The 24,253-nt window shown below is 35.3% G+C and overlaps 1 long non-coding RNA gene across 1 annotated transcript in view; it reads left to right on the forward strand.

The window, feature by feature from the left end:
- Nucleotides 1-244: 244 nt before the first annotated feature.
- LOC143684209 (uncharacterized) overlaps nt 245-24,253 on the forward strand; it is a 47,251-nt gene continuing 23,242 nt past the window's right edge. Inside the window, exons 1-2 of the long non-coding RNA XR_013175905.1 lie at nt 245-563; nt 6,300-6,395. This is a non-coding gene — a long non-coding RNA (uncharacterized LOC143684209). The remainder of the gene's footprint in view (nt 564-6,299; nt 6,396-24,253) is intronic.

Genomic DNA, 24,253 nt, shown 5'->3' on the forward strand with positions numbered 1-24,253 from the left:
GCCAATTTGGAGTCTTTATTAGCTGGCCTGCGACTGCCTCAGAAATTTCCAAGAAGGAAGATTCAGAAAGCAGCCCCCAGAGGTTTTCAAGGTGAGCTCATAAAGGCTAAAATTATGTTGTGGTTTGCAGTTTCTTGCAAGCAAGCGTAATCATAGAAGGAGAAGAATGCCATTAGCTGTTGCCAAAACACATCCTGTTCCTTTAGTTCCCTAACATTGGTTATTGCTTAGCTCTTGGGGACATTCTGCCCCAATGTTGTGGGGACTTTCCCTGCTCAGGCCTGATTGATTGCTCCTGGCCCTCCACATAATGACAGGGAGCACGAAGAAAAGAGCTAGATTTTAAAAAGGATACAAAGTCCTCTACTATTGACCTTGAAGTTGAAGCTGGTAGGGCTAAGAAATTTTGCTCTTGCCCTTGGAAAACTGACCTGTCTCCTTCACTCCAGCTTTGACCTCCATCCAAGTCCTGTCCCCTTGCCCCCAGTTGATTTTTGGCTCCAGGGCCTGAGCTGCTTCCAGGCCTGAAGGAACTCTTTTCTGGGAAGCCTTTTGGTCTTAAGGTGAGTGTGCCCTAGGGGAATGGAGGGAAAGTGCTGGCAGTGTAGGAGATGGGTCTTCCCTGGTTGCCTGGGATCTTTCTAACCTGTGTAGCCCCTGTGGTGGGAATAGAGTTGGGGATGGGAAGAGAAGGAGCAAGATCCTGCCTCATGTGGCGACAGGAGCAGCTGGAACAATGCAAGTAAGTGAGCTGAATTCAGAGATGAAATGGGGCACCAGGTCCTGCAGAGACTTGTGGATCATTACAGAATTTAGGCTTTTCCGTGAGTTAAATGGGAGACATTTCAGAGGTTTTTTATTTTTATTTTTTTTCATTTCAGAGTTTTTAGCAGAGAAATACCATGATCTGACTTCTGTTTAGAAGGATCACTGGCTGCGGTATGGCAAATCAGTCGGTAGGGCTATTGGGTATAGAAGCAGAGAGACCAATTGCAAAATCAGAGACATGATGGTGGCTTAGGCCAAGGGGGTAGTGATGAAAGTGGAGAGAAGTGGGTGGGTTCTGGGGGTTTTTACTTAAAGGGAGAGGCAAGAGAAACAACAATCTATTGTATGTGCTTAATTTTCTACCTGCCCCATCCCCATCTCCACTTGATACTTCTGAAGTGAATGATCAGGTTAATATCCCATAACCACATTTCTTCGCCTATGCCTTGTTTGTGCTCGATGCTGCTACCCAAACCGAATACAGTCAGTCCTGAACTTTGAACTCTGAAATATGTTCCCTTTCCTCTGGCCCTCCTCTTCTCAATCAGAACATCTGATCCCAAGTTCCGAAGAAAGCAACAGAAATCTGGAGGGCATAAGCTCAAATGCAGCTGGAATTTTCTGGCTCAGTTTAAGGGTGTGTGTTCCTCTTACATTGGGTTCCTATTGATTGTAATGCTATAAGACTCTCTGGGAGGGGAGGTGAAAGAAGCATCATAAAAAATGACTATTGTTTTGAATGGTTCAGTAATTACCATTTCTTTTGAAATTTTCAATAATATTAAATGGGAATGTGTGGTTTTTACGGTTATCAAAAATGATTACAGTCTTATAAAAGACTGAGAAACACTGCATCAGAGGATTATTCATTATTTGATGTTATCTACTCCTTTTCATTCCACTCCATTCCATGTAAGGAGTAGCTCACTTATGATCAATACTATATTCCAGTTTATTTATTTTTATTTTTAAAAAATAATGGGAGTATCTTCATTGTTCATTGTTTCCAAAATGAAAGAAGAAAACTTTGGTGGTGTAGTAAGAGGCATGGTAGAGGAGGAGTTAGCTAGGGTTTTGTTTCTTTGTTTCAACTCTTTATTTTGCCATAATTATAGATTCCCATGTGGTTGTAAGAAATAATATGAAGAGACCCCATGTACCCTTTACCCAGTTTCCCTCAACGATAACATCTTGCAAAATTGTACTACAATGTCACAACCAAGACACTGTCATTGATACAGCCAAGGTACAGAACAGTTCCATGCTTGCAAGAATCTGTCTTGTGGCCCTTTTATAGCCACACCCACTTCATTCAACCCCCAACCTCTAAACTCTGACCCAAACGTTCATCTGTTCTCCATTTCTATAATATCTTCATTTCAAGAATGCTATATAAATGGAATTATATAGTGTATTAGTCAGAGTTCTCTAGAGGAACAAAACCAACAGGAGAGATCTGTAAATATGAGAGTTATAAAATTGTCTCATGTAACCATGGGAATGGAAGAGTCCAGAATCCACAGGGCAGGCTGTGAAGCTGACAGCTCCAAGGAAGGGTCTGGATGAACTTCACAGTAGAGTGTGGCTGGTTGAAGAAGCAGTGAAGAAGTCTCTTTTCTTCCTTAAAAGCCTTCAACCGATTGGATTATCTCATTGGTGGGAGATACACCTTAGGTGATTGCAGATGTAATCAACCACAGCTGAAATCAACTGACGGATGATTTAATGCACCAGCCTTCTGGTTTATCAACCAGCCAAGAAATACCCTTGCAGCAATGCTTAGGCCAGTGCTTGCCTGACCAGACAATTGGGCATAATCACTTGGCCAAATTGACATCCGAAACTAACCATCACCCAGTCTTTTGCAACTGTTTGTTTTTGGTTTTGTTTTTGTTTTCACTCAAATTATCAGGAGTTGTTGCATCTATCAGTAGTTCATTTCTTTTTATTTCTGAGAGTTATTCCATATTATAGTCATACTACAGTTTGTTTAACAATTCACTACTTGAACAACGTTTGGACTGTTTCCAATTTGGAGCTGCTACAAATAATAAATCAACTATGAACATTTTTTTCAGTTTAGCCTTTCTGGTAAGGAATAATGATTTCCCATTGTGGTTTTGATTTACATTTCCTAAATAGCTAATGATGATATCTTTTCATGTGCTTATTTTTCACATGTATGACACCATTGGTGAAATGTCTTTTCATGTCTTTTGTTCATTTTCTAATTGGATGTCTTTTGTTTGTTCACTGAGTGTTGAGTTTTCAGAGTCGTTTATATATTTTAAATATTGGACTTTGGTGGCATTATGGTGTATAAATATTTTCTCCCATTCTGTAGCTTCTCTTTATACACTCTGCAGTTCTTTCACAGAGCAGAAGTTTTTAAATTTGATGAAGTCCAAGTTATCAATTTTTTTCCTTCTAGGGATTGTGCTTTTAGTGTCAAGTCTAAGAACAAATTACCTAGCCCTGAATCCCAAAGATTTTTTTTCTATTTTTTCCTCCTAAAAGTTTTATAGTTGCATAATTTCAAAATTACTTTTGTGAAGGGATCTTTGATCCATTTTGAGTTATTTGTATCCAGAAGGTGCAAGACTTAGGTTGAGGACTTTTTTTTTTTTTTTTTTTGTCTTAGGATGTCCAATTGTTGCAGGTCCATTTGCTGAAAAGGCTATCCTTTCAACTTTGAATTGGTTTTGTACCTTTTTAAAATCAGTTGGGGGCAGGCCATGGTGGTTCAGCAGGCAGAGTTCTCACCTGCCATGCCAGAGACCCAGGTTCCTTTCCTAGTGCCTGCCTGCGCAAAAAAAAAAATCAATTGGACATATTTTTGTGGGTCTATTTTTGGGTTACCTGTTCTATTCCATTGATCTATGTGTCCTTTCCTCCACTAGTAGTATCATACTTTCTTAATTACTGTACCTATATAAAGAGTCTTGAAATTGAGTAGACGTTTCTTCCACTTAATTTTTCTTTTTCAAAATTATTTTAGCTATTCTAGTACCTTTGCCTTTCCATATAACTTTTGAAATAATCTTATCTACATTTACAGAAAATCTTACTGAGATTTTGTTAAGAATTGCATTAAACCTGTTGGTTAACAATTTATAGAGAATTGCAATTTTTGCTATATTGAGTTTTCAAATCCATGAATTATAAAAATGGATGCTTATTTCCCCTTTCAGTTTTATGAATTTTTGCTTCACATATTTTGCTCCTTTACTGCTTGGAGTATATGTAGGTAGGATTTCTGTGTCTTTTTGGTGGGTTGACTCTTTTTTCATTATATAATGTTCTTCTCTGTCTTTGATAATGTTCTTTTCTCTGAAATCTGCTGCATCAGATCTTGATATAGTAACTCCTGCTTTCCTTTCATTAATATTTGCGTGTTATATCTTTTTCCATCCTTATACTTTCTACCTACCTATAACATATATGAAGTGAATTTCTTATAGACAATATATAAATGGGTCACATTTTTTAATACTATCTGCCAGTCTTTGTCTTTTAATTAGAGTATTTAGGCTATTTACATCAAAGAAATTATTTACTATATTAGGAGTTAAATATACCATTTTCTTGTAGTTGTGTTCTTTTTCAGTTCTCTGTTTTCATTTCTCTGGCTTTTTAGCCAGCTACTTGGTCTTTTTTAGAATTCCATTTTGATTTATCTGTAGTGTTTTCAAGTGTATCTCTTTATATAGCTTTTCTAGTGGTTATAATCACAGTCAACTGAGTCATCATCTTATCAGTTCTAGTGAAGTATAGAAAATGTATTCCACATTCCTTTTCCCACCGCTGTTATCATTCTATTTTAGGGCAGGTAACTTGTGACAAATTCTCCTCGTTTGCCTTCATTTGAGAATGCCTTGATTTCATCTTCAATCCCAAAAAGTGTGTTTTCTCTGACTATGCAATTCTAGCTAATATTTCCTTCCTGTGATGCCTGGCCTCCATAGTTTCTAATACAAAATTTCTGCCATTTAAATTGTTTTTCCCCTGGACATAAGGTACTGTTTTTCTCTGACTGCTGGAGGTAAGGTGTCATTTTTCTCTGGCTACTTTCAAGATACTGTGATTTTAGTTTTTTTTTTTAATTATGATGTTTCCTGGTAGAGATCCTTTTAGATTTATTCTATTTGGGGATCACTCATATCTTGTATTTGTGGGTTTATATCTTTGTCAAATTTGGGACATTTTCAGTTGTTATTTAATGGAGTACTTCATCATTCCCACTTTCTTTCTCTTCTCCTTCCAGGACACTAATGACAGGATGTTAGATCTTCTAGTCCAACAGGCCCTTAAATTTCTATCCATTTATTTTTCAGTCTATATTATTTCTATTATTCATATTGGGTTCTTGCAACTCTTCTCTTTTATTTCACCGATTCTTTCCTCCATCCCCCTCCATTCTGCTGTTGACCCAACAACTGAGCTTTTTATTTCCATTATTGTATTTTTCAGTTCTAAATTTTCCTTTATTGTTTATTTATGTCTTCAGGTTCTTTTATGAGAATTTCTATTTAGTATTGAGGTTTTCTATTTGTTTTCATTTGTTTCAAGCATATTTTCAATTATTTGTTGAAAGATTTTTATCATGATTGCTTTAAAAGCCTTGTCAGACAATTATAGCATCTTTGCCTTCTCAGTGTAGGTACTTTCTGTCTTTTTTCATTCAGCTTGAGATCTTACTGATACTTGATAAATAAGTGTTTTTTTTTTATTGAGACCTGAATATTTTTTATATTATAAGACTTTGCTTCTTATTTTAAATTTTCTGTTTTAATTTTAATTAACTTTTGGGGGATACCATTCTGGCAAGGAAAGGGGAGTGGGTACTATGCTGTTATACTAAGTGGCGGTAGAAAGATTCCCTATTCAACCTTCATAGATACAAGAAGGAGAAATACTCATTCCTGATGGGACATGGTAGATTTTCTGGCTCCTCACGTGTTCTACACTGACATCACTGTAAGAGTGACCTCCTTTCTATTGGGTGATGGTAAAAGTCTGGACTCCCCTAAGCCTCCTTTGATATCATGCCAGTAGGGAGGGAGAAGAGCACCTGGTTTCCACCTGGTGAGGGTGGAAATCCAGGCTCCCTAAGGGGTCTCCAATGATATCCCAGTGGAGGGGTGAAGCATTTCATTACAGACTCAGAGGGGTGAAAATCCAAACTCCTCACTCAGCACGTACTAGTGTGGGTGGGCATGGGGCAGCAATTCATGCTACAGTGTTTGACTGGAATAGAGCTATCATTGTATCATTGTATAAAAGGCTTTTAGTTTTTGTTTGCTTGTTTGTTTTTGTCTTGTTAAGCTGCCTCTTTCTAGGAGTATTTTTATGTCGACCAAAAGTAAATGCAAATGGCTGTGTGATATGCAGGAGCTAAATATCAATAAGTAACATTAAGTTAAATAGTATGCTATATTATACTGAAATGGAAAACTCTGCATACTAAAATGAATTTTATGGAGCTTGAGATTCAGGAACTGCATTAATGTAGAGTTATTTTCAAATAATAGATTCCTGGGGCAAAGAGAACATGAGAAGTGCCAAGGAAATGAAGAAGCCTAAGAAACCTAGTCACATGGAAGATCGTGAACTTTTGGACAAATCATGTAAACTTTTCTGATTTTTTTTACTCAGCTTTGGAATGAAGGAATAAGATTGGTTAATTTTATGAACTTTTTTAGCAATGTAATTCTACAATTCTACTATGTGATTCTTCACACAAAAAGCAAATCAAGAAGCCTTTCCCATTGAGCTTTACTTAGTGAAATGAAAAGAAATAATTATTTAGCTTTAAAACTGAAAGCTAATAAGTAACAGTTAAAGCTCCATAAGTGATATAGTTCTTGGCTACATGTAGTTTAAATGACACATATTTTACTTGTATCAAAGAGTGGTTTCTATCACGTGAAAAATGATGGAAGGACCGTACAAAGTACAGTGTGATTCAATGTTAATCGATGAAATACAAAATTGCCAAAGTGATATAAGCTGTTAGAACCAATCAAAACCTGCCTACATCTTTTATATTAAAAAAAAAACTTTTATTATCCACTAATAATCCACTACCCATCCAAAGAAAACTGAACTGAAAGAACTGAACTGAAAATCCAACTCTGTGGAAAGGACAAGTTCCAGACACTCTTCACATGATCAAAAATACTCTTCACTATCAATAAGATATGATCCATTTAAGTTAATTGCAGCCAACTTGTAAATTACTTATATAACCATATCTTTGTTAATCACTAGCAGTGTGTTCTCAAATCATCCACATTTTTCAACCCCCTCAATTTTAAAATGATACTGGTTCATCAAGTCTATCTCAAATGCCCATTTCAGTTTTAAAGCTTAATGATTTTATGATTCAAATTGAATTAGTGATTTAGTTATTATGGTAAAACACCACGGGTCAAAATCCATTACTACAAGATTGTGTTAATCTTCTTTATCACAGCTATACCCAGTTGTATTTACCACAATACTTCACCTTCATGCCCATTTTCACTTCAGTTTTCTTGAAAGTTCTTTACTACATATGTTTATAACACATCATGTATTACTTGAAACTACTCTATTTCCACGATATTAATCTCAAGCTATTTCCCTGCCACTCATAGTCTTGCCTTTCCAGTTCCCCCAATTCCAATCACTTTCTAGCATCCATCCATCCTCATAATGTCAAATCCTCATGAATCTAAGTGTTGTAGGAAAGTCACCTAATTGCTGGTTGAATCCCCTAAAAGGCCTTAGAATCTCAGAGAAGCCATCAACCATACAAATTAATCATCTTATTTATCCATTGTCAAATGTTCATCCCACTACTAGACTTATGATGATTTTAATAATTAAAGAAAAAAACGCTCCTTCCATTCAGCTCCCACTTAAACAGCCCTACCACTTTTCTGTTTTTAATCTACTGCTACATTTGTTGAACATATTAGATGAATTTAATGATTCAGTTTCATATACATTTCACTAGGTCTTTGCATTGGATTTCTAATTCAGAAATTGAAACCCCTCCCCTGAAATGTAAATATCAGAAGTTAGGCACTAAATGCCTCATAAATACCAAATCTAAGGACCACTTTCTCCATCATTAGATCACAAAATGTTCTTGCCATTATCCTCCATCGGGTGCTTCTGAGTTTCAGAATTTCCATTTTCTATGCAGCTGTTAAATAAATTTAGGTCTAGAGAGCTCTCTTTTCCCCCTTTCTTTCTTATTGTGTAGTATCTCTGGGTGATGTTTTTTAAAAGGAGTCTCCTGTGTTTATCACTGCCCAATTTGTAAACTCTAACCAGATTTCTCAGGGTTCTATTTTCATTTATTTCCTTGACCTTCCCATGGAATGCCCTGCAGTTCTCTCTAACACAATGCAATAAATTAAACTTCCTTACCCAAAATCTGCTCCTTCCCCTGTAGTTTATTTTATTCTGAAATCTCAATCCACTCAGTTATCCTCTATTTTTCCCCATTCTTCACTATGAAGATGCCACTTTAATATTTAAAATCATATTCCAAATCCATTGCTGTGCTATCCAAACATAAAACAACAGCAACAACAAACAAACAAGCGAACAAAAAACAGAAACACCAAAAGGATACAAGAAAAACAGTCATGATAGAATGATGTTAGAGAAGCCAAGCGGGAAGAGCAGAAATCAAAGAGGTACTATTAAATGTGGTCTGGTGCTACAGAAAGGAAAGGTAAATTAAAAAACAGTAGTTTACAGTGGGTTTTGAGAACTAGGTTATTGGTCACGTTTGGAAATGGATGGCAGATTAAGAAGCAAAGGCAGTGAATGACTCTTCCGTATAAGGTCTTTTGCTAATGGCCACAGAGTTGAGGGAGCAAAAGGACTCAGAATTAGGAGCATACCTGAGAGGATTAGCCCAAAGGAGTAGGAGGAAACATCTACTGAGACAGAAGAAAAAAGAGGTAGACATTTATACCAATAATAATTGATAAATAATGCTAATGATTATTAGCTTCCACTTATCATGCTTGTATTGTGTCCATTGCTAATTGCTTTACATATATTCCATCTTTTAATAATTTTTATAAAAACCCTTTGTGATAGGTTTTATTATTTATTAGAGAGATCAAAATCTTGCCTAAGAAATGAAAATAAGTTGCTTTTAGCTTCTATTCTAAACAGCCTCACATTAAATGTAACATTTTATCAATAAGAACATAATAGAAAAATTTTAAATTCTTTCTTAAAATAATGATACATACAGATTTCCAAAAATAAAGTAATTATTTCCAAAGAATGGTTTCTAAATGTCAAATCAGAGATTAGGTTTTAGGAGCAGGGGCTCCTGGAGGTAACTAATATGATAGTAGAACTCACATGATAGATTTTTAGGATGTTGCAAAAAAAAAATTAAGATTCACGCTTTTCAGAGCTGGAAGAAGGATGGAGTAAGTAAGGCACCTGCGGTGCAAAATTGAAGAAAATACTCAATCTTAGGTTCATACAAGTTGAGAATCAGCATCTGCACTGAAGGATGAGTACCTTTTAAATTTTGAATAGACATTTTGCTTGACACACCCAGTACTGGCCTTTCTATTTGTAAAATTTAATAATATGCCCTAAAAATCTTACAAAAAGTAATAGAGCATAGAAATGGGAAACTTTGCTAAGGTTATAATGATGTAATGTCCTCACTGACTCTAAAGCCAGATTGTTTTATCATTAAATTACATAGAGTGAAATTTAATTTAAAATAGTAACAAGGTAAGGAGAGTTAAATAAATCAGAGTGTTTTTTGAATGGTCATTAAATGGATATGTGATTTTAATGGTATTTCAAAATTAACATGCATAACATGAAGCAAAATGAGTCTCTATACAGAATTTATTGTCTGATTCAATTTAAGTAAATATGCATATGCATACATATAGATATATGAGCATTAAAAAACACTAAGAGCAAATATATCAAATTATTAGGTATTTCATTTTGGTTTATAATCTCATCAGTTACTGAAATTGTTCGCTTTATATTTTTCTGTATTTTCAACATTTTCTTCAATTATACTAGATTAAGAAGAAAGGGTTTTAATTTTTAAAGGATGGGTTAATTGAACACCTACCATGTTCCAAGGTAAACTATTGGGGACTCAAAAATTGATAAAGTATATCTATGTCTTCAAAACCCTTTGTCTACAGAAGGAACAAATTTACACATGCACATGCACACGCACAACTAATTACAGTGTAATGTGATAGTTTTATGTGTCAGCTTGTCTGGGTTGCTGTAGTCAGTTTTTTGGTCAAACACTGGCTGCCTAGTGGTTACTGTGGAAGTATTTGCTAAATGGAATTAGCATCTACAATCTGTTGACCTTAAATAAAAGAGACTACCATCCATCATGTGGGTGAGTCTTATCCAATCAGTTGGCGGTCTTAAAAGCAAAAACAGAAGGTTTCCAGAGATCAGAAGAAATTCTTCTGGACTATACCTTCCACTGCTTCCTGCATTTCCAGATTAAGGAATTTGAACTCAAGAAGTCAATGTCACTCTCACTGGAATTTCCAGCCTCTAACCTGCCCTGTGAGTTTGAACTTGCTAGCCCCACAATCATGGGAGTTAATTTCTTGGAGATATACGTATATACTGTTGGCTCTTTTTCTCTGGAGAACCCTGACATGCATGTTTTAGCATCAAATCTATGCTACAGTGCAAGAAACCTTAATGTAATGCAAAGTTACCTATTCACTCCTTAATAATATAGTCAATTGTGTGCAAAACTAAATTGCATGGGGCAGGCCAGTGTGGCTCAGCAGGCAGAGTTCTCTTCTCCTGTTGAACCCGGAGACCTGGGTTCGATTCCTGGTGCCTGCCCATACGAAAAAAAAAAAAAAAACTAAATTGTGTGGACTTGCTAAACTAAAACTTTATTTCACTTTTGTTTCTTCTAAGTCATTTTCACTGGAAGAAAGTGAAAGCACTATTTGCCCCTAGAATGTATCATTTGATGACTAAACTTCATGCAATAATGAATGATTGAGTAACTAATGATAGTCATTGCATAATTATCTCTGTACATTGAAAGAATGTTTTCTTAAGTTTCCTTCATTTATATGCATGGTTTAAGAGGCGTTATTAATAAATTTTTACATCTTTTTTGAGCAAAAATTAATATTAAATATTCCAGAGGCATTATATCATTCAAGCTTTTCATATCACATACTTTGTTAATAAAATTAAATTAAAGTGAGTGTCTCCTGCTAATGCAGGCAAATATCAATAATAGACATTTTAATTTTTTACAAATTCTATCATAAAATTAATTTATCATTATTATTTTGCCATATTCCATATGTTTTCTCAAAATAAGGAAGGCTTCTGTGGTCTGATGGTTCTTTTTATACTACGTAGTTTGCAAATTGATTATTCTTAAAATTTTCAGCAAGTATCTCAAGTTCGCGGTTGTAAGTTATATGCTTTTCTTCTCTCCTTCTTTCTCTGTTTCTTTCTCTCATTCTTTCTGTGGTTGTCAATGGTTACCCAAAGTGTTACTTAAAATGGATTTGATAAGAAAAATTATAGCAACATTAATAAGTTCAGTGGATTTCAGGAGAAGGGAAAAAGAATTAAATAGGCTACTCAATGGGGAATTTTAGGACAGTGAAACTATTCTGCATAATACCATAATGATGACTATGACGGTGTGAATTTGTCAAAACTCATAGAAGTTTACAGCGTAAAAAGTGAACCATAATGAAGAATGCTAACCTTCCATGCAGGAGACTTGGGTTTGATTCCCTGGCCATGCAGCCAAAAAAAGTGAACCTTAGTGTATACAGATTTTTAAAAAAACTCTTTTAAGATGTTGGTGGAATCTCAAGAAATAGTGCAGACTGTGACAAAGGAATAGAACTGTATGCAAATGTACAAAACAACGTCACTGAAAGGTATGGGGCAAAAGGTACTGACTTAGGTAACTTTGGAGATGGAGTCTGTAAGGCTAAAGGCAAAAGGAACTGCACTTGGGACCCTACTTTAATGGATAAAGTTGAGTCCCATAAAGATACAGGCTAATAATACTGACACTGTATACATGTAAATTACAACTGAATATTTAAGTAAGCGTATGGCAGAAGGTTTCTCACTGTTGGAGTGGGAAGTTGCAGATAAACATAGAAAGGAGTCTCTAATGATTCACATGGTAATGGATTAGATTTAGCTTAATAAAGATAACGATGGTTCCACACAGAAATATTTATTTATGTGTATACATGCAGATTAATATACATGTTTATATTTGTTTGCTCTGTCAGCTGAAAGAGCTTAAAGAAAATGACACCCTAGTAGCAATAAGCATAACTAGAGCCTAGATTGTGGATTCTAAAAACATTTTCCAATAAAAGGAACCAGGGCTCTTGGACAAATGGCTGGTTCCATGGCTGTGGCAGGAAATAAACATGATGAGGTTGGCTCAAGAGCATATAACAGTGCTGGAAGATAAAGAAGGTTTCAATAATGACGAAAACACCTACCTCAATGGAGACATATCAAAGGTGCCCAGGAGACAAATGAAAGAGTCTCGATGGGTAAAGTTGGACTGATTTGGGAAACAAAATGAAGTAGTGCTGTATTCCAACCCAAACTGTCAGGTGAGTTCTGCTGATATAAAGAAGTAATTTAAGGGCGCATAGTTCAGTGGTTTGAATGCCTGCTTTCCATGCCAGAGACCCATGTTCAATTCCCGGACCATGCACCCCCCCAAAAAAATTTAATACATAAATTAATAAATATGGAAGAACGAACAAATCTCCTGTGCTGAAAAATTCCAAATAAATTATGTCAATAATCTACCCTAAAAGAAGGGAAGCCTAACTCCCCACTTGTTAAGTATGGACTGTGCATGGAAACATCTACATATGGAATGTAGAGTATGGGAAAGGGGGCGTAAAGATTAAATTTACAGTGGAAAAACCTGGCAAACACTACTTGATCTGGGTGATCAAAGTCCATATAAACTTCATGTCATGTTGATTGTATATACCATGATGTGATGTGATGGAAATGGTGCTTTATCAGTTTTACCTTCCTCCCAAAAAAAGTATAAAAATTACATTTCACCTGGCAAGTATAAGCAAATTAATCTATTTCTCTAATGAAGAAAAGTAATGATAACAACAGTTACAACGTATATAAGACTTGGAATCATTTCAATTCTGCATGTACTATTAGAAGCATTTAACAAATAGTAATTCATTTTACAGTCACAGAATCCTATTAGGTAGGGATTGTGGTCCTTGTGACAATCCCTTGCCCAAAATCTCATAGAAGTTGTGCAGTTGGCTTTGAACTCAGGCAATCTGACTTCAGAGTCTGTGCTCCTAGCAGTACACAACACTGCTTCTCAGAGTACTTTAAGTTTGCAAAGTGTTAATAGAAAGTAAATAATAAGTAGTAACACTGTATATGTATGTTTAAATGTGTGTATGTGTAGATATAAATATATGTTTTGCATGTACATATGCACATGTACCTGTGTGTACGTGTATGTATAAATTCCCTTGTTCTCCCTTGTTTTGAATATTATACAAACTTCCATTCTTGTCTGACAGCTACATGCATCTACATTCTGAATTTGTATATAGGACAAAGGATAGCATGCATCTCCATAATCATTTTGATTTAACTTTTGCTGGATCCACATCAGCAAGACAAAACATTACCATTGTCTTCCAAACTCTACAATTTCTTTGTGCTCTAAAGATTGACATTAAGGTGCTTTCTCAGTGAATATCTGCCACTTATGTAGCAGCAGAAAACTAACTACGTTATACTTCTTTTGAAGATGGAATCCAATTCAATCATCTATTTACTGAGTGCCTTATAAGCCAGAAATGCTGCTAGATATTAGGCTGTGCACAGCCTCTGGCCACAAAGAGCACACAGGGCAAGTAGAAAAACTAATTCTATAGACACTTCACAAGTCAAAGGAGAGAGAATGCAAGCCCTAACTAGAATTTTCTGGACAACAGGAACTATTTTTCTTTTCATCCCTCTCACCCACTTCCCTATTAAGAAGTAAGATCTGAGGGTGGAACAGACTAGATAAATAATTCCAATCTATATGCTCAAACTTGTTACAATTCTCAGTCCAAGACACCAAAGAAAACCTTAGTTAAGAAACCTTCTGCTCTGTTTTATTTCTTCCAAAATTATTCACGGCGGTGAGGATGTGCCTGTAATTTAGTACTTGACTTGAGGTACTAAGAGAACTTATTTCCTTGTGACTGGATGCCCATTATTTTTACATGAGCCATAACTAATTCCTAGTTAATATACTCGCACTCCTGTTTTTAGATACCAACTAATATAAGCATCTATTATACCATCAAAATTAATTCTCCTATTATTTTTATTTGAACAGATGCTACTGAAAAGTCAGAGAGTCACTGCTGTCCTCTTAGTGGTCATAAATGGCTTTCAATTAGTTTTGGTGCTAATTTCTTATTATTGACACTTTTTGACTACTTAACACTAAAAAAAAGTCAATTTTTACTCACTGAAACTTTAACAAGTACATTCAGTTCTGACGACATGCTTTCAAATAAGTTGTTTATACTATCTCATTCCAATACAGATTTATGGTTGGGCACAGGTTTACAGCATATTAATCTACGGTGAATACAGATAACAAAACATTTACAACTAAACACAGATGGAAACCACATTAGAGGTCACATTACAAGTCAGCTATAATCTTTCTTTTGTTTACTCCAACATTTAAGCACCAATTTATGAAAATAATTTTCTAAAAAAAAATAAGGAATGGCTGTCTAGTCCTAAAGACCTTTCTATTTCAATATGTCTCCCTTGAAATTACCTGATATAACATTGCACTGAGGCCAACATTTAAACACTTTCCCATTTTCCCATTTCTGTTGTTTGCTCTTATGTATAATCGGTAACACTTGCCATTCCAATATACTTTAAACTGCTCGATCTGGCTTCCTGTTATTAACTCGCTATTTTCTTTTTTACTAGTAAAATATTTACTTGATAGTCTGTTCTAATAATTTACTATTCAATAGCTGTAGTTACGGTTTGTCCAAATTGGCCACCCACTTGTCCAGAATATATGTGCAAGAGTGTATATGAACTGAATCTTCCTCTCATTTCCATTACAATGCTCCTTCTCTTTCTCTGATGCAGTTTCTATTTTTGGAATCTTAGCTTCTCCATTACATAAACATACCATAAATATTCCTCAGAACATTTCAAAGGAGATGGGCTCATCCAATTGTGATTGTACAATTACACACATTAGCAGGTCTCAAAACACAAATCACTTTTGTTGAGAGCCTTTACATCAAGACTTCATTTTAATATGAAATATCTCTATTTAAATAGAAATGTTACTTTCTGAATCTCTAAATCACTTTGCTAATTGAATTTTAGTCAGTTTATTAATTTTTTTTGCCAAAAAAAGTTTAAAGGTTAAGTATGTTACCCAGTTTCTATAAAACTAATCTCTATGCTTCACCTTTCTTCCCCTTTGTATAACTAAGTCAACCTGCTAATAGAATTTGTCCTTTGCAAACAGTGAGATGATAAGCTCTTGATTTTTTTATTGGAACATTTTCCTTATTGAATCATAGACACTTGGCCAACAGGAATTCAGTTTCGTTCATCTCAGAATTTCTTCTCCTTCACCTCACACTTCTTCCTCTGAGAATATTTGTCACAGTGCTTTGAACACAGTAGATTACTGTATTTAGGTAATTGCCATTGCAGTTATAAAGTATTATTTTGGACCAGGAACTGTAGTAAATGCCACTATATTCATAAATTCCAATTTAATCTCCATAAATTGTTACTGTACCCATTTTACAGAGAGGGAACTAATGTTTAATATGTTAAGTGACTTGTGTAAGATCACACAGCTCATAAGCAGGGTGCTGTGATTCAATACCAGGCATTCTAACTCCAGAACTCATCCTTTAATTAACACACACACCCAGTACTGTACACTCCATAGACTTTGGACTTTGTAGAAAGGACCACGGAAATGATTGAAGGTTTTTTAAGTAAAAAAGAGATTGCTCAGAATTGGATTTTAAAATTATCACTTTGGCAGCTATGGAAAAGATACTTATAGGAGTAGCGTCAAGAGTTAATATGGTTAGAATAATTATTTCTGTAGTGCAAAAAGAAATTATGATTATAAAAAAAGAAATTATGATGACTTCAATAATGGTTTCTTAGAGTTGGAGAGAAATAATTTCAGAACTATTTGAGATGTAGAACCAAAGAGATACATTGTTCCTGTAGTGGATCCCTGAGACTACATCTAAATCACCTTGATACGTATAATTATATAAGACCCTCAGCAGAAGTACTTGTTTGGTTTACTCTGCAAATGGTCAATATCCAAATGAACTGATTGCACTATGTTTATTGTTTAACCTCTTTCCTTTCCAAAGTCTAAGGTGCAAGTATATTGTTGTCTCCTATACTTTAACCAGAGACCAATAATTATTTATTGGAATTAATAGAGTATGTAGTGAGAGCAGTGAAAACAACCTGAAGACTCTGAGAAAACCTCATCTCCATCTGTAAAATCACCAATAACCCCAGCCATTCTCTCATAAGAATGCAAGTAGAGCTTTTCTTACTCTTCATAAAAGGGCTGCAGAGAAACAAGGTATATGAACAAATCTGGAGATAGATAAATATGACAGGATAAAGCAAGTTCCAGGATCTGGAGTGTATGTCTATAAAGGATGCCTAAATGGATATTTTAAGCCATGATGATATGAGATACTTTTTTTTCTTGCAAAAGGAGTGCTTAATGATGTTAGATTCAGTTGTTTGAACAAGTCAGCATCTTTCCAAATCCAGAACTCCTTTGTAAAAATTGAAATAGTTCAAATAATTATAACTGAGTCATTAAGCAATTCTCTAGCTAAGGGCTTTTAAGTGCAGAATTGTGGTTGATCTTTTCCTTCAAATAATTCCCAGACTTTGCTATTCTGTTCATTTAATAGCTGATTTGAACTAATGCAGCCTGAAATAGAAATGAGCTGTGAACATGGAGCAGAGGCATGATGGCTTCTATCTTCTCCAACATTTTAGTAGGTCTTTGCTTAGGGTTGACCCTGAGTGTTGAGGATATATTAGATACCGCATGACTTCCTGTCAAATAGAAAACTTAACTACTTCTTAATTCTTCTTGTAAGTTCTGTTTGTACCAATAGATTTTTTTTTTGATATGCTCTATAACAGGGGTCATAGTTCACTCTTTTTCCATAGGAGTAGCCCGTTATTGCAGCACCATTTGTTCAGTTTTTTGTTCGATTTTCTTTTTGCTTGTTTGCTTGCGTTTGTTTTTTGGGGAAGTTCATGGGCCAGGAACCGAACCCGGGTCTCCTGCATGACAGTCGAGAATTCTATCACCGAAATACCCTTATACCTCCTGTACCAATAGATTTTAATATCTTAAAATAGTTTTTCATTTGTAAGTCACATCTCCCAAACTATTCAGTCATTTTCTTGAGATCATCATCATCTCAAAGAACTGAGACTCTGAAGTAAATGTTCAACAACTCCACGTAAAATATGCTGCTATATATGCTGTTAATATCTGACCAATTTTGTGGTAAGTGAGTGTACATCATTCCTGGAACATAACTAACAGGTACCTTTCAAACAGCATTTAAGAGGCATCATTTTATATGATTTTATTCATAAAACTCCTGCCCCCTTATTGCTTTTTTTATGGACAATTTAAAATTTAAAGCAATAGGATTAAATTCTTCACTCAAAATAAGAAAAGATAAAAATAGAGGAAAAAATTATTGGTGCAGAAATAAAAACTAGTAACCGAAAAATCAGGCACAGCATTACAGACAGCAATGTAAAAGTCTTTCGAAATTAAGCCCTTAAAAATCACCTCTCTTACTTTAAAGAAGAAGGCTAAAGAAGCCTATCCAGAGGACTTCCAAGAAGTTTTTTAATGGCACCTCCTTCGTTGAAGATTTTTTTTCTAATTCTGTCCTAATAATATTTAAGTTATGAAAACAGGAGATCCTCCGCTCAGCACTATGGCTGTCTGCATAGAAAGTGAAAATTATGGAATTGAGACCATTTTTTCCAGTAGCTCCATCAAAATTAAATAACCCTGTGGTTGAGGAAGAAGTGGTACGGTTTCAAAATATCCTCACTCTCATCTTTCATTTACCTTTTTGAGCCAATTTTTATTGGCATTTTGTCTATCCCCAAGGGCTGCAGTTAAAGGATAAAATCAACTAATGGAACTCATGGCCTGGACTCTGCCATGTTAGTCCTGAACAGTAACATTCATTTCCGTAATAACGTTCACTCATTCTTCAATGTTTTAAACCTTCTTTATTATTCTCTATTGCTTAGCATGTGCATTTGTCAATAGAATAAGATATAAGCAGGCCAAATAAATAGATCTACATATAGCCCCATGGAAGAGAGCATATTTAATATATGACTATAAACAGAAGAAAAAGTGAAGTGAGCTTTAATACTTTCTGTACCACTGGCCAGGGTATACTGAGGAATCTCAGTCTCAGGATCTGTGTCTATCCAGGAAAAAAAATCCTAGGTAATGTATGCAGTGTCCAATAATGGCAGCCCAGGCAACGTATGAATAAGTTATGAATGGTTACTCATAGACAGCAGGGAATTTTCCTGATTTGTTTGACCCTCTTTTACAATTTACATGTACCCACGTCCATCTCAAGCATGGTGATTATTCATATCAGGATGTGCATACAACTCATTTTCTGTTTTCACTTCCAGCAGCAGACTGAAGCTGCCCTATGGGCTCTCATTGGAAAGCACTTGTAGAATGGGTCCTCCCCAAGACCAGACATAAGCTACACAACTCCAATCAGAATAGCTTATCATGGGGTTATAGGGCAGATGCTGACCCTTGGAAGTCCAGGTGGTTGGCAAAGTCTGGGTCCTTTGGCTATGGATAGTACAAAGGAAGAAGCCCTCAGCTTTGTGAGTAGATACTGCCCTCTCCTACCCTGTAGATGTCCCACTTTTTAACTCAATGATAATTATTTTCTGTTATTTTACCCTGGATAAGTCATATAGTGAAATCAAAAATATTTTACCATCCTGCACAGGAAATTAAGGGAATCCCCACATCTTTGGCACATCAGTCTTCCCACATTATGGTTCAAAGGGAATGGTTTAAGATGGAAACAGGTGGCAAGTCATCAGGTTTTAACTATATAATATTCCTTAAACTTTTCCAGTATAGGGACCTAATAAATTGTTCTATCAAAAGCAAAAGTAACTCTTTTTGATAAATTCATCATTCTTATTCTCAAAATAACCGTTTTTACTCTTCTGAAGAGGACTATGGTTCAAAATGGACTGAACATAGGAAGCTGTGTTGCTCATAAGGATTTTTGCCATTAGAATTCCATTATAATTTTCTAATGAAAACCATTGATGAAGTTTTCCCACCGATAATGGTACTGACATGACAAAATTATACAATCTTCACTCTGTAGGGATAAATGCCAAACTCCTTAGCCTGCATTTAAGCCCTTCTCATTATGGTTCCAATTTGCCTTACTGAACTCATATTTAACCATTCCTTCCAATCACTAACCCTCTTCCATTTTCTTCCTATATCATGCTATTTTATATCTATGCCTTTGCCTAAGTTATATAGCAATCTCCAAACTTGATGTCTGACAGTGGGGCCCTTGTGCTATTGGGACCCCAGTTAGATCCCCAATTCAGGAGAGAGGTTTGTGAGGATATCAGAAAACATATCCTTTTGCAGACCCAAACAAGGCCTGATGTCTCCGGCTTAAACTGCCATTGAATAGGGCTCTAGAAACACTCCAGAGAACAAGTGTGGAACCAGATAGGAACGCCTCTGTCACTGGAAACATCACAGAAAGTTTCTTCGAAACATGAAACAACATTGAAAATTTGTCCTGATGATAACGATGCTTATGATAATACTGATCATGACCATTTCATAATGATTATCACTTACTGAATGCCTACTGCATGGCATGATATTGACCTAAATGTGTTACATACCATAACGCTAATCCTCACATCTAAACAAGTCTAAAAGGAAACTTATGATTTCTATTCTAAACATGTTCCCATCCCGCCATCCAGTTTTCCTACCTCAATAAAAGTCACCTGCAACCACTAGTTTTTTAAGGCAGAACTACAAATCATTCTTGATTCTTCTCTATGCTTCATCACCCGTACCTGTTCTGTAAAAAAACCTCATTTTCCCTCTCGTCAAAATAGGTTCCTCATCTACTTCCTTCTGTCTTCACTGCTGCTACTCTAGTTCAGCCCATCATTATCTTTAGACTGGAATACAGAAAAAAATAAAATAAAAGCAGTCTTATTAAATACAATGTGATATCCTGGATTACATCCTGAGATAGAAAAAGGACATTAATGAAAAACTGCTGACATCGAAATAAAAGTCTGTATGTAGCTCAGCTTAAAGCATTGTGCCAATATTAGTTTCTTAGTCTTGACAAATATACCACCATCGTGTGAGATGTTAACGTTAGGGGATCACAGTCAAAGGGTATAGCAGAAACCCTCTAAACTATCTTTTCATTTTTCTGTACATCTACAGTTATTCTAAAAAGAACATACAAAAAATAATGCTTTCTTAGCTGCTACCCTTGCCTCCTCCAGTCCATTGCCCACAGCTTCCAGAGTGATTTTTAGTAATATAAATCTGACCATATAGAGTGTAGAGAGCTTAAGGGACTAACTAAGATTAAAAAAAAAAAAAAAAAGTCTTCATTTTATGTAGGTTTTCCTGGCTGAACAGGAATTCTCACCGACTTCTGATAGGATTCAATGTCTCTTAAGCATTACACTATTGGGCCTCTATGTGACAGATTCAGCACTTATCAGAAAAAAGCCAGCGTCCCATAACTTGCTCATACCTCACCCACAGTTTAAATTTGGTCTAATTCAAAACCCCAAGCAAATCATAACATCAAATATGATGATAGATCCATGTCAAATATTTCATTACTTTGTCCATATCTTCACCAATCATTTGAAGAAAAACTGCTTTGTGAGCCTGCATGCATGCAGATTCCTCACATTTACATGGACACAGCTGGAACAATTGACATTAGTTTCAAAATCCAGTTAAAACTTTTCCTAAAAGACAATTTATCCCAGATCATCTATTGTGTTAGAAAGAAAAAGACACTGTCAATGCCTGTGGACATGCACATAATAAAGAACAAAGAGCATAGGCCATTCTTGATAATATTACTTTGAAGTTTCTCCAAATTTTAGATCACATTCTACAGTAACTTAATCTTCAAAGAGTACACTCATGAACACACAAGAATATAACAACATAATTTAATTACTAAAATTTTCGGAGTCTGTGACTTTTTATTGACATTAGAATTCTAGATGAAAATTCAAAATAGCCATCATTCCGTAAGCAAATATCCCTCTCTTTAACTCCCTATAAATCCAACACCCATTGATTTACTTTACTTTTACTTTTTTTTTATTCAAATATCTGTATTATATAGTGCTAGGGCCTGGGATCCACAGATAACATCACTCCAACACAAAATGAAATTCCTTCCAGGAACAATTTGAAAGAGAAAAAGTAATTTTGAAATTGTCAACAAAGCACATGAAGTGTGCGGTTTGAAAGGAGAAAGGGGAGGATAAAAGCTTTGGAAGAAGGAGGGAAAAGAAGCAGATTATGGCTGATTTAAACATTCATTATAAATGTATAAATTATATGTCTAAATAAATGTCTTTATTATAAATGATGTATGCATGTATTATACATGTCAAGATTGCCAGACCACCTTCTTCCCATAACTTTTTCCCCACTACCCCATTCTCCAAATGTGAAATGTTACACACACACACACGCACACACCCTACTGCTATGTACCAAATGCATATTCATCTGGAAATCAGTTATTTGCTATGCTTACCATTTGCCATACTCTGTTGTTAGAGGCAATTGTTTGTTCTGTTATTTTTTAATCCTAAGAAATCCTTATCGACACCAATTAAACTGACAGGCCAGAAGGTGAAAAAGGGTTTAGTCTTTTATATTTTTAAGCCACGATCAACTTTAAATATTTGACGCCATCTCAGGGTGGGAGATTTTCTAAAGGTAGGATGAAAGGTCTCTCTTTGAGGTTATTGCTACAGTTACAGTGACCTTCTCCATCGTGCTTTACACAGTTGGACACGGTCATTGGCAGAAGTCACATCCTGAATATGGACGTTTGTGCTCCCCTTCTTATGACACGGTAGCTGAATCATGAAGACATCCTATAAAGTTTAGCCTTGTCCCCCAATTCTAGAGTGTAGTGGAGAACTGATAACGATTTTAGAAACTTGGCTTTTTAAGCTGTGTTATTCTAGCTGTACTCATCTCAGTATCAGAAAAAAGAGGAACTACAATATCCCCTGTTCATAGGGGGAAGGGTATTTAGCAGTGAGATCTATTATTTGTAGTTGTCTGTGAGAACCTCCTTAGACTTAGCTTTCTATTAGATCATAACAGCTTCAGTGGAGAAAAGAATGAGACAAAAGAATGAGATTACGGGATACAGTCATCTTTTACTATCCAATCATCACTGCCTTATAACAGCAAAAGGCAGAGGAAATTTAAATCCTTCTTCTCATGTAACAAAGATTCGAGTTGCTTGATTTTGTTTTTAGGTTGTTTGTTTTTGGCACATTTGTCTTTTAAGAGCATAATCCATAATGAAATAATATCGACTCAGAGCAGAATCTTCGTAAGTCGCAAAAGGATTCAAAATAATTCTTATCACATTGCAATTTCAGAACCATAAAAGAACAAGAAAGTATGCTTAATATGCTGTGCAGATGGCTATTTATGTTTCTTAGATATCAGCACTCTACAAAGCTCCAATAAAACTTGCAGTTTGATTGTCCATGTTCTTAAGGCATGGGAAAGCTTTTCCTGTGAATTATTAATTACCATCATATCTGCCCTCAGTACAAAGATCATGTATATGCTAGTCAAAAACTTAGTGTTGGGATGTCTACTCACTTTTACAATGGGTCAAGATAGGAACTTTTTGTGCCATGTCCATCACATTTGTAAAGAGGTTATTAACCTTTTTTCTTTATTGTCAGCGTCTTTTTATTCATGGAAATAGTAATAAAAATGTGTGGGATATTGCTATGTACACTTATATATTAGCATTTTACTTTAATACCCCAATATATTAAATAGTCTCTAAAATATCATAATTTTACGTTCTAATTTTATACAAGCTTACTTTATGTTTAAAGAAATTATTAATTTACATCCCTGATCTTATTGACCAGCAGGGTATTCCTTATGTTACCTCTTCTAATACATACTGGACTACATTCCCATTGAATTGCTTTGACAAGAGTTTAGGGATTCTGCAATACATTTTGCACAGTACTTTTGAATAAAAACTTCCAGAGTAATTGAATTATATTTTAAGTGCATTAGAACACTGTAAATGTTCTGTTTAGGATCAGTTTTTCCCTAATAAGATTAGAGTTCAAACACAAGTATTCAAGGACAGCATAAAATGCCAACAGAAATATACAATTGTAACACAAAGTCAAACATCCAAGACAGCAAAGGAATAGGACCATAAAGGCAAGCTTCCAGAAACCCAAAAAGCACTTAAATTTTTCATATCAATATCCATGGCTCTCATGAAATAAATGCCAGTAGTTTATACAAAATAAACTTGTATCTGCTTAAATGTTTCTTATTGGGCTAAATTCACCATCCCTGAAGCTCTAGTTGTTTGCTTTATTGTATCCTTCAATAAGCTAGAGGAGAATGTGATCATGGTAGCATTTCAGGATTCAAATTTTAACAAGAACACAGAGGATTCTTCTTCTGTTTTTAAGGTCTTATTACCTAAATGAAAGAACAGGTAGCTATGCATTTGGATATTGTGAGGTGTAAATATATGTCTACATTCATTCATATGAGCATCCATGCAATCCTTTATTCAACATCTATTTTTACCTGACCTTGTCCACAACATGATCAGAGGTGGAAATAAAGGAATAAAGTTAGTCTTATACTGTCACAGCCAGTGTGAACTCAGGTACATTTATTTGGCTGGTAAAGAAGAGAGAAATATATTTAAACTGCCCATGTCTCTAAAGGAAGTTGGTACATTTCAGGTCCTGCTTTACTTTCAGCACACATTTCATCATCCCCGCATCTACCTAGGGCATGCTCCTTTCTCTACTTCAGCTGCTCAGGGGAAGACATAGCTGAATTTTAGAGCACCTCCTTTCCTTTCTTTCTTTTTTGAATTTCCACTTGTTTCTCCCCATTGACATTCCCATACTCCTCAACTTTCTCATTCTAATTTCCTTGAGGTCAGTGTGTAGATTGCTCTTTTAAAAATTCAAGTACAGAAAAGAAGTC

This window comes from Tamandua tetradactyla, chromosome 5 (genome assembly GCF_023851605.1).
Source record: "Tamandua tetradactyla isolate mTamTet1 chromosome 5, mTamTet1.pri, whole genome shotgun sequence".
NCBI classification, from domain to species: domain Eukaryota; kingdom Metazoa; phylum Chordata; class Mammalia; order Pilosa; family Myrmecophagidae; genus Tamandua; species Tamandua tetradactyla.